At 61.7% G+C, this 10384-nt stretch overlaps 1 protein-coding gene and 1 long non-coding RNA gene across 5 annotated transcripts in view; both read left to right on the forward strand.

Annotated features, from left to right (window-relative positions):
• The window catches only part of NDUFA10 (NADH:ubiquinone oxidoreductase subunit A10), a 113414-nt gene that overhangs the window by 55853 nt on the left and 47177 nt on the right, over nucleotides 1-10384 (forward strand). The window lies entirely within an intron of this gene.
• Nucleotides 7-6739, forward strand: LOC115936837 (uncharacterized). Its single transcript, XR_014143310.1, has 3 exons — nucleotides 7-2123; nucleotides 2202-2732; nucleotides 6114-6739. It is a non-coding gene; the product is annotated as an uncharacterized LOC115936837 (long non-coding RNA).

Below are 10384 nucleotides of genomic sequence, written 5' to 3' on the forward strand. Positions count from 1 at the left end.
AAAAAAAAAAAAAAAAGAAACCCCTCCCCAGGGGGTACCAGGGTGGCTCAGTCGGTGAAGCATCTGGCTCTCAATTTTGGCTCAGGTGTGATCTCAGGGTCCTGAGGGTCCTCCACGTTGGGCTCCGCGCTCAGCTCCGAATCCACTTGGGACTCTCCCTCTCCCTCTGCCCTCCCACTCGTGTGCATATGCTCGCTCCTTTCTCCCTCTGTCTGAAATAAATAAATCTTTCAAAAGAAAGAACTCCTCCTCAAAGGAGCCTGAACTTCCCCGTGTAACCTGTGGTCATCTGCGTGGCTCGCTGCCACTGGGCCGCTATCTCTGAGGGCGGCTTACTAAGAGTTCTTCTAACGGGAAACAGTAAAATTTTATCTTTAAACGTGTAAATGCATGTCATTTGTCCATACTACTGGATTGAAAGTCTTAATTAAGTAGGAAATTGTTTTAATCAGAACAGTACCCCATTTTTGTCAGTGACACTTCTAAGTCAGCGCTGGGAAGCTCCCTGGTTAAACCCAGCCGGTCATTGCATTCTGGAAGCGCTCTGTTCGGTGCTGTGTAGTTTCATGGCATTAACCTTTGTTAATGTTCAGCGCGGTAGTGAGCCCTCCTGCACGGATGTGCACGGAGCCTCCTGTGTCCCCAGCACCGCATGCAGCCCAGGCACGGACTTGCTGGGGCTGCAGCTGCAGCCTGGCCCGCAGGCTCGGATCACTCGCCTACTGAAGCCGTAATCTCCGTGAGGCCCTGAGACCCAGCAGCGGGGCAAGCAGGTCAGGCCCGAGCCTGGGGCTGATGCAGAAGAGCAGAGTGGCTGTTCCTGGTGGGTCCGGATTGGGGGGCATGGGGGCGATGGTGGCATGGCCTCAGAGCAAGCCATGTCAGGAGGTGGGTAGAGACAGGGCCGTGGGGGCTCAGCCAGGGACAGCAGAATGAATGAACGAATTGGAGGGAGAGCGGGGTCCTTTCCAGCCAGGAGCTTCCTCCTAGAGATGCAGCCCAGCATCACCCCGTGTCAGAAGTGTGTCCCCGTCCCTGTTGAGCTCTGTTCCGTCAGGGAGCGCAGGTGGGACGCTGGCTGGGCGCCTGCCCTCCTGGAGGGGAGGCTCACCGCTGTGGACACCTACTCCCCCACACTCCGCAAAGTGCTCAGGCCAAAGGCACCACGTTCCTCTGAACATCGCAGTGTCGAGTGCACAACTCGAACCCTTCTGTAAAAAGCAGGAGGCTCAAGGATCGTTGTAATCTTCATATTGTAGACACATGAGGTGAATCCAGGGGCCCCAGCCCTTGCACTGGGTGGACAGGGGTGTTAGGACGGGCACTGGGGCCGTGGTGGAACCTGAGTCTCACCCCTGGGGTGCGCGCTCCCTGCCGGCCTGCACACTTGGTGGTTTGTAGGTGCTGAGAAAGGCTCTGTGTCACTTCCCGGTGCTTGGCCCAGCCTTGTCTCCTGATGGAGACCTGGAGGGTTTGGTGGACGCCCGCGCCGAGTCTCCTTCAGAGCAGCCATGACCGACCTTCACGTCAGGGCTGCGCGTAGCCCGGCTTCCTGTTCGTGCTGGCTGCTCATGGGCTCTCACTCTAGAGAAGCTGCCGCCGTGTGCGATGAAGATGCCCTTGTCTGTGAGTGTTGCACACCTTGCACACGCTGCTGTGGGTGATGGGTCTGGCCTCTGAGCCAGTCAGGGGTCCCCTGGGCCTGTCTGGGTGTGGGGGGCCGCTGACCAGGGTGCGCCCCTCCGTGGGGCAGTGCAGACCCTGACCAGAGGTCCGGTTTCCTCTGCTGCTGCCCCTCTCCCGTACCCGTGCCTGAGAAGTTGCTGCAGTGTCTGCCCCTGGATTCTGCCTCCCGCCCGCCTCCCACCCGCCTCCCACCCCTCAGCGCGGCCAAGGAGTCACGCTGTCCGCAGGGCTGAGCAGCAGTGGGGTCCAAAGCCACCACCTGTTCATCTGGCCCTTGGTTCAGAGCTGCAGCTGCCCCCTCCCGAAGAACCCCGTCCCGACCCCGCACCCAGCTGCCCCCACCCTCGGTCGTCCCCTGAAGCCCCGGCAGACCCTGCCAGCCGAATCTGCACGGAACTGTGCCCGGACGTGGTGGCCACGCCTTGTGGAGGCATCTGGTGAGGCCTGGGTCCCACGTCGACGCGTACTGCCCCCCGCCCACCCCCGGTGTCACAGCTGCAGTGTGCTTCCCACAGCACCTGTGGAATAGGACCTGGGGCTGACCTTGGTGAGGACCACGGAGCCACGTCGGGACAGCGCTCCGTCCTAGTGCCGGCCATGGGACAGTGAACCTCCGGTCCTGTTGACGTGATCTGTCCGCCATCCCGAGGCCTTGGACACCTGCCGGACGCTCCGAGGCCCCGCTGCCCTCTGCCCTTCATGCTGTGCAGAAGGAACCTGGGGGTCCTGCCCGCCCAGCCCCCCGGTGTGGAGCTTGTCTAGATACTCTGTTCTCAGGGTGGCTTTCCATGTGTATATGGTCTCTAGTATTTGTAGACTTAACGTGAAGCTTGCTCTCTCAGTAGATACATGTAATAACCTCATTTCTGTTGCAGTGAAAAGCAAAAGGAGCTCACTGTGCACCGGCCAAAGCTGAAATTAAAATGAGCCCCTCCTGCGAAGGGGGAACCAGCCTTGCTGAGAAGATGTAATTTAGCTGCAGAAAGAACTCCCGCTGGCTAGAAATCCCACCGCAAGGAGCTGGCAAAACGAACCCTTTGTCTGAGGTGGGGTTGCTGTCCGTGGCGGGAGGAGGCGGAGGGACGGCGCCGCGATGCGCAGCGCTCAGGGCCTCCCTTTGCAGAGTTTGTGGGGCGCTGGAGGTCAGGTAGTCACCACCTCCCAGCGGCCTGCGCCGTCCGAGGGCATGTGCGCTTGCTACGAGCACAAAAAAGGAATCAAACGAGAGTTTTGACCTTGAGAGACCCTTGACCTTTTTTTTTTTTTAAGTCAGCCCCTTTCTCTCCTCCAGCAAATGTGTTTGCTCGTCCCAGCAGGCGCCCTGGGGTCCGTGGGGCCCTCCTTCAAATTGGCGTCGGCCCCTCAGTGCCCTCTGCCCTGAAGGCTGCTTGGCCGCGAGCCCCCCAGGGGATGGTGCAGGTGCGAGTGGGGAAACCGAGAGAAGGGCTTTCCCCGCCGCGGTTCCGGAGGGGCTGGGCCTTGGCCGCCTCGCAGACGCCCGTGTGTGTCGCCGCAGCAGAGCGTGCTCGGAGTTGCACTTCTCGAAATGGGCGCCGGCGTGCTGTGTGCACGTGGGTGCGGCCTCAAGGCCTCCTGCCTCTTTAGAGGCCAGCCTAGAAGCGGAGAGGGTAGCGGGGTGTGCGGGCCCGTGGGTGCTCCACGAGGGGGTGTCGGAGCCGCCGCCCTTCTGAGGAGACCGGCCGGGCTGTCTGTGCGGGCTCAGAAACGTGTCTGTGATGGCCCGAGCCCCCGTGCGCTTCAGCCTCCGGCCCTAACCAAGCTGGTCCCTGGGGCGATCCGCGCAGAGCTCCCAGCAGGACGTGACCAACCCCGCAAGCTCCACGGGGGCTGGAACCCACTGCCGGGAGCTTGCGCTGGCTGTGGGCGTCAGGAACCCGACATCGCGGTGCTGCCTGATGGAACCTTCCGGAGGCTCGGAGGGAGGCGGCTTCCTGGCCTCGGCCCCTTGGCTCTCGGACCCCCTGACCCCAGCCGAGCGCTGCTTCTGTCCTCACGTGTCCTCCGACTGTCTCCTGAGGACGCTGGGATGGCATCGGCCCCGCACAGCGTCAGGACCGTGCCCACCCCAAGATCCTTCCTCACACCCACAAGGTCCCTCGTGCCACCTCAGGTCACGAGGTCTCCAGTCCTGCACTCAGTGCCTTGTTGGGGGCTGTCCGTCTGCTGCAGGCCCCTGAGACACCACGGGGAACTATGGGGGTGGCCCCGCCAGGTCTGGTGGTCCTGCCCCCTCCCGCCTCGCCTCCCAAGGGGCTCTCCGTGGAGAACGTGCTCTGTGTTCCCGAGGGCACGTCCCTGGCAGCAGTCCACAGCTCCCCGCAGGTGTGACTCCGGCCCGCCCGGCCCCCTGGTGCAGAGCAGTTACTGTGCGGCCCCACCAGGGAGGACGTGGTGTCAGGCCGCCCTGTCTCGGGATGCAGGTGAAGGAAAAGCCAGCGCCCTCCTGCACCTGGCGCAGCCTGCGGTCAGAGCACCCCTCACGCCTCAGAGGAGAGCCCCTGACCCCAGCTTCCCCCCCATCCTCCCGGCAGCTCCGGCACTGGCCAGGGGTGGCGGCCTGGACTGGGGCAGGAAGGGTCGGGGGCCGCAGGGGGAGAGGGTGCCCAGCGACATCGGGGCACCGCGCATGCAGCAGATCCTGTTGGGCCTCCCGCCTGCTTTGTGCGGGCAGGCTGTGTGATCCGTCCCTGCAAATGAACACGGAGGCCCCACGCGGCCGGTCCACACGGCCAGGACGGTGGGAGGCTGCGTGAGGCTCCAGAGCAGCCATGGCCCATTCCCACCCTGAGCCCTCTGGCCTGCGTTTGTGGGAGACGGAGAGGCGGTCTGAGTTGCAGCCTCCCGCTCAGGCTCCTCCACCCTGGGTGGCGCCTGACCCCTCGTCCGGGCTCCTCTACTCCTCCTGAGAGCCCTGAGGTTCAGAGAAGTTATGCAGGTGTCCAGGGACATGCAGTGAGGAAGCTTGAGGTCCGGGACTCCTCGATGGGGCTGTGTGACCCCCGCGCCTGCAGGGCCCTTTGACTGTCTTTTTAGAAGGACAGCCCAGGGATTCGCTGACAAGGCCCAGGAGGACATGAGGCGTTCCTGACTTTAGGAGGAGGTGTGCTCTTCCTACAGCCCGAAGCCCAGGGCCTCGCCCTCCCTCGGACGGGAGCTAACCCGACGGTGGGGAGGGAGGGGATGGGCTCCCTTCTAGTCACTTGTCTGCCTCCCTCCCTGGCTGGCCGAGGCGGCTGAGTGCAGAGCCCTCGTCCGTACCCCCAGGTCCCCAGGGTCAGTGGCCTGTGCTCGCAGCTCCGTGGAGGCGGGCAGAGCCCACCCGCGGGTGGTGGGGCGCCCGTGGTCTCTGTGGCCGGGCGGCTCTGGCTCAGGTCACGGAGCGGCTGTCTGGCCCTGGCCGGCTGCTTCATCCATGAGCCTGTTTCTGCTGCTAAATGGGAGTGGGGACAGCGTCGTTTTCGTGTTTTCGTGAGTGAAGTCAGTGACTGGCATTTACCTAAGAAGCAGGTGATGTGTGCCTCCGTCACCACGCGCGCATCAAACCTTCCGAGGGGTCGGCAGGGGCCGGGCTCGGTGTTGTTGGGGACACGGAGCGGGGGAGTGGGCGCAGAGGTTTGTGGGGAGGCTGGTCATCAGCCATGAGATTCTGTCATCGACGCGACGCTCAGTAGAGAAGGGGAGAGCCTCTGGGTTTGGCGGTGTCAGGGATCTGCCCTGGGTCCTGGGGAAGCATGCCCACCCAGTGCTTGCGAGGAGCCTCTGCGTGCACAGCAGGGCTGGTTGACCCCCCGGTGGGCTGAATGGGGTGGTCCTGAGAGCCAAGCCTCAGTGTTCCTCTGTTCGCTCTCTGAGCCCGTAGCAGCGGCCAAACCCAGCTTGGGGGCGCGTCCCTCCGTCAGTGTGGCCTTGGACATGCGGAGCGGCCGGCGGGTGTGAGGAGCTCAGCCCCAGACGGACAGACAGATGGACAGACAGACGGAGCTCAGCCCGAGACCCACCGGACCCCGGAGTGTGCAGGGCCTCTGGGCGGCCAGGGGGCCAGGCCTGTGGGGCCCAGGGGGTCTCCATCTGCGGGGAGCCTCCGTCCGCGGGGAATCTCTGTCCGTGATGAGTGTGCTGCAGGGCCACAGGGAGCTGCCAGGTGGGGGCCTTGGTCTGGGCGCTCATGGGTCCTTCTGTCTGGCATCAGGAGTCCTCGTAGGGGGCCCACGGTGCCAGGCAGGGCTGTCCTGCCTTCTCGCAGGAGCCGGGGTCTGGCTGTCAGGAGGGTGGCTCCCGTGTCCACCCCTACACCAGGCTGGTCCCTGGGGGGCATCGCCGTGGGGGTCACCAGCTCTGGGGGCAGCCTGTTCAGAGGGGTCGGGGGCAGTGGGGTGACAGCCGAGCTTACCCCTTGCCTCCTGCAGGTGTTCCTTCCACGGTGGAGGCTTTCAGAACCTGAGCAGTCGCTGCCCGAGCACGCAACAAAGAAAATTACTCCGGGCCAGGCTGGGGTTAGGGTGGGTGGGCAGCACGGAGGCCCAGCCCGAAGTCAGGCCTCTGGGCTAACGCTCTGCGCTCAGGGACCTCGGTGGTCTCAGGGTTCTCCACAAGGCTGGGGAAGGTGTGCGATGGTCTGGGCGAGGGGCCTGCAGGTGGTGAGGGGAGGGGACATGGGCGCAGGGACGTCCCAAGGCCCTTTCCTGGAGCTGTCAAGTGTCCCAGCAGCTCCCTTGAGGCCCCGGTGTCTGGGAGCCCTGAGGGGAGCCCTGGCCCAGCCCAGGCATGGGGTTTTCACAGCCCGCCGGGAAAGCAAAGGGCTACCGCCGCCTTCACTGCTCGCTCGGGAACACCGGGGAGCCCATCAGAAAACCCCTTCCCGGGCGCCTGGGTGGCTCAGTCGGTTGGGCGACTGCCTTCGGCTCAGGTCATGATCCTGGAGTCCCGGGATCGAGTCCCGCATCGGGCTCCCTGCTCAGCGGGGAGTCCGCTTCTCCCTCTGACCCTCCCCCCTCTCATGTGCTCTCTCTCTCTCTCATTCTCTCTCTCAAATAAATAAATAAATAAAATCTTTAAAAAAAAAAAAAAAAAGAAAACCCCTTCCCGTCCTGTATGACTGACAGCTCGGGGTGGTCACTGTACCTCGGAACGGGAAAACCCCATGCCCGAGGCAGAGCCTCGGAGAGGTGGCCTCATGGGGCGAATGCTGTCTCTCCTGGTTCTTGCATGATCTTTATGATGTTCCTTTATCCAACAAGAACAAAGAACAACTTTGCCCAATCCGAGGGGAAAGTTATGTTAATGGACAGAATGTCCTCAGTTTTGTGTTTACCTTCTGTAATTTTTTTTTCTTAAATCTTTGGTGCTGTCCCTGCACCTCATCTAGCCTGACGAGGTGCCCCGCTCACTGGGCTCCCCACAGCGGGGTTGAGGAGGGGGCAGGGGGCAGGCTGGTCCCCGGGGACAAGGCCTTTGGGGGAGGTCACCTGGGGCCGCACCTCACTTTCCTGAGGAGCCCATGTCTCACCGTCCAGAACGTGTGCAGGTCGGCACCTGCCTGAGGGAAGTCCGACTTCTTGGTCTTCGTGTTCCATCTTCCTTTTTTGATCTAACTTGTGCGCCCTTCTTGGCTCTAAAGAGCTAACTTTTCCCTTCTCGGTGACAGTCACACTGTCCCCAACCACATACATTCTCAGGGACTAAGATTTGTCCCCACTTGTGGGTGTTCAGAAGGAATGTCCAAGACGGCAGAGCAAAGTTGAATTTCAGGATGTCCCCCTCCCGGTCCCTAAAAGAATGGACAGGAAGAGATTAAGAAAAATTAGAGAAAGAATCCCAGCAAGACACCAACAAGGTGGTTTAGAGATGGGGGCAGGGACAGAAGCAGGGCCGCCACGGCGGAGCAGGGCTGCAGCCCTGTGGGGCCCGGGCCGCCCTCCGGCCCAGAGCCGCACGGCACGAGGAGTCCCTCGCTGGAGCTCCGGCGTGGGGTCGGGGCAGCGGTACCACAGCGTGTGGCAGAATCGGAGCTGGACAGCGGTCCACCCTCTGGAGGAAGCCGGGGCTCCGGGACATATGGGCCGTGGGGGGCCCAGGTCGGGATGGGACCCGCTGCTCTCCCCAGCGGGCCCGGGGCAGTTCACGGGATTTCGGGCCGGCGCCCCGACCAAGCTCGGCTGAGCCCTTCCTCCTGCTGCCACCCCTGCAGGGTGGGAGAGGCGTCCAGGACACAAACTCTGCGCCCCAGACGGAAAGCAGCCCCTGGCAGGCCGTGGGGGCCTGGCGCTCTGCGGAACTCAGGGTGCTTGGACGGAGTCGCTCGGGCTCCGAGAAGGTGGGAAGGGCGAGGGGCAGGGCAGGCGGTGTGCACACCAGCCCGGGAAAGCAAATGGGTAAACGCCCAAGGAAGGGTCACAGCACCCCCACGCGGAGAAACAGCCAGTGACCAGAAAAGTCTCCTCCCGTGCTTTGCCTGAGAGCAGAGCGGGAGAAGAGCACGGATTCAGCAAAATAAGCATCGGAAGTACAGAAAGGATAAGAAAATACGATTCCAGGCGTCTGAAGACAAATTGAAAACCAAAGCCGTGTCAGCAAAGACGCAGTAACCGAATTACAAACCGCAAGGAGCCAAGCAGACGAGGCCGATGGCGGTGCCGCGGCTCTCCGCGTGTGGTCGCGGGCGCTCGTGCGAGGCGCGTGCTCTCGGTGCCTCCAGCCCTCCCGCCCCGAAGCTGCAGGGGTGGGGCCCGCGGGCTGCCTCCTCAGCCTCCAGGTGGTGCTGCTGGAGCTGGAGGGTGCGAGCTCGCAAAGGAGAGGCTTCACGGAACCACGGTGAGTGACGGTAAGGGGGACACACAGGTTCGACAGTTCCGTGTTTATTAAGGACTTCATGAGCTAACGTATGTACTGGACCGAGCTGGCCAACGGCAGGTGCTGGGTGTTCTTGAGGTGGTGCTTCCAAGCGGAGCAGGAGGGATGTGCCTGTGTGGACGTGCGTGTGTGTGTGCGTGAATCGTGGATTGTGCGGTATCTGCGCACGCGTGTGCACACGTGTGTGTACGTGTGATGTGTGCGTGTGAGTCGTATTGTGCGTATCCGTGTACATGTGTGTGCATGTGCTACGTGTGTGTGCATGCATGTATGTGTGATGCACACACGTGGTATACATGTGCACATACGTGATGTGTGAATCGTGTATGTGTGATGCGTGTACATGTGATGTGTGCACGTGTGTGTACATACGTGTGATCTGTGTACATGCACGTACGTGACGTGATCCTTCAGTGTTGGAGCCTCGTTTGTTTCATTTCAGGGGATTTTAAAATGAAAGGTACAGACTGTTGTGCAGAGAGTTCAAGTTTAGAAAGCCCACTAGCTTCTCCTGCGTGTACTTACAAGTGCAGTTTGAAGTCGCATTCATAGTGAGGTCCCCCTTTATGGAAGGATAGCTATGTTCCTACTTGCACACACGCACAAAAGTGTCCTGTTGTCACTTACGTTCATGGTGAAGCACAAGGTGATGTTCACTCGTGTTGCGGTTTTTCTGAAGGGAGAGACTTGGTCTGTTTTCCTCTGCTCCTGAAACCTCCCGTTGTTGCTGCCCTGACGAGAGGAGGGTCTCTCTCGGGGCGGGGAGGGGAGCCCAAGGTCGCGGGCCTCCGAGTTCCTGGCGCTCTGTCACACCTGGGCTGTGTACACCCCTTTCTCGTGTGTTTGTTGAGGTGCTGCGTGCCCTCCGTGCTCAGCCCCTCGACAGGCGGCCGCTCTGCCGTTGGGCTGTATTCTCGCCCAGAGTTTCGTGTGTGCAGACGCGGTTATGGATTCCACGCCTCCTTCTGCTCTGTGTGTTTTTCTACTCAACACCGTCCGCGTGGCCGCCACACCTGGTGAGGTTGTGTCCAGCTGCTTTGTGGGGCCCGCGACGGCGTCTCGCGTGACTCGCACCTTTCTGCCGTGTGGACGCACAGACCGCCTCCGCTGCAGGGCCAGCCCCACAGTGTGGGCATTATTGTCTTTCCACATTGAACTCTGCTTTGTCTACACAACACACTCCGAGTCACTGGATTCCAGCCTGTCACTGCCCCTAAACTATCTCACAGCCCTGCGAGGCTGGGGGGCCCACGGCAGCACAACGTGCGGATTCTGCCCTAGCCGGGGCACCGTCCACCCGGGGGGACACATACTGGCACCGTCCCTTGGCGGAAGGACCAGTTTGCCGCCATCCACACTATGCTCCTTTCAGTATCCCTCATGGGTCAGGGTTGTCTGTTGTTTGGGCTCATTTTCCACCGGGTGATAACGCAGGTCTGACCGAGCACTGAGCAGAGGGCGGTCGCTAACTTGCGTTCTGTCTCTCAGAGCCCTGGTTTCACTTCCTTTCTGAAAATGATCTCGCCCCCTCGGGAACACATGTCTCCTTGCAGAGCCGTGTGAGCACTTCTTAGGGAAACGCATCAAGGCATGAACTTGCTGGCAGGCCTGTTTCCTCCTTCCAGGGCCTCGGAGGACTGGCTCCCCTCCCCTCTGGCCCGGCAGAACCTCGCGACCCGCTCAGGCCCCTGGACCATGCGTACGGGAGACTCAGCACGTCCAGGCCGCGGTAGGAGAGCCCCGGGGTGAGATCCCGATGCCTTGTGGTCCCGCTTCCCTGGCCGTGGGCATCGGCAGTATTTTAGATCAGGGGCTGCCAACCATAGCC

The sequence above is a fragment of the Leptonychotes weddellii genome, chromosome 3, assembly GCF_054177405.1.
Source record: "Leptonychotes weddellii isolate Sample4059 chromosome 3, ASM5417740v2, whole genome shotgun sequence".
Classification (NCBI taxonomy): Eukaryota; Metazoa; Chordata; class Mammalia; order Carnivora; family Phocidae; genus Leptonychotes; species Leptonychotes weddellii.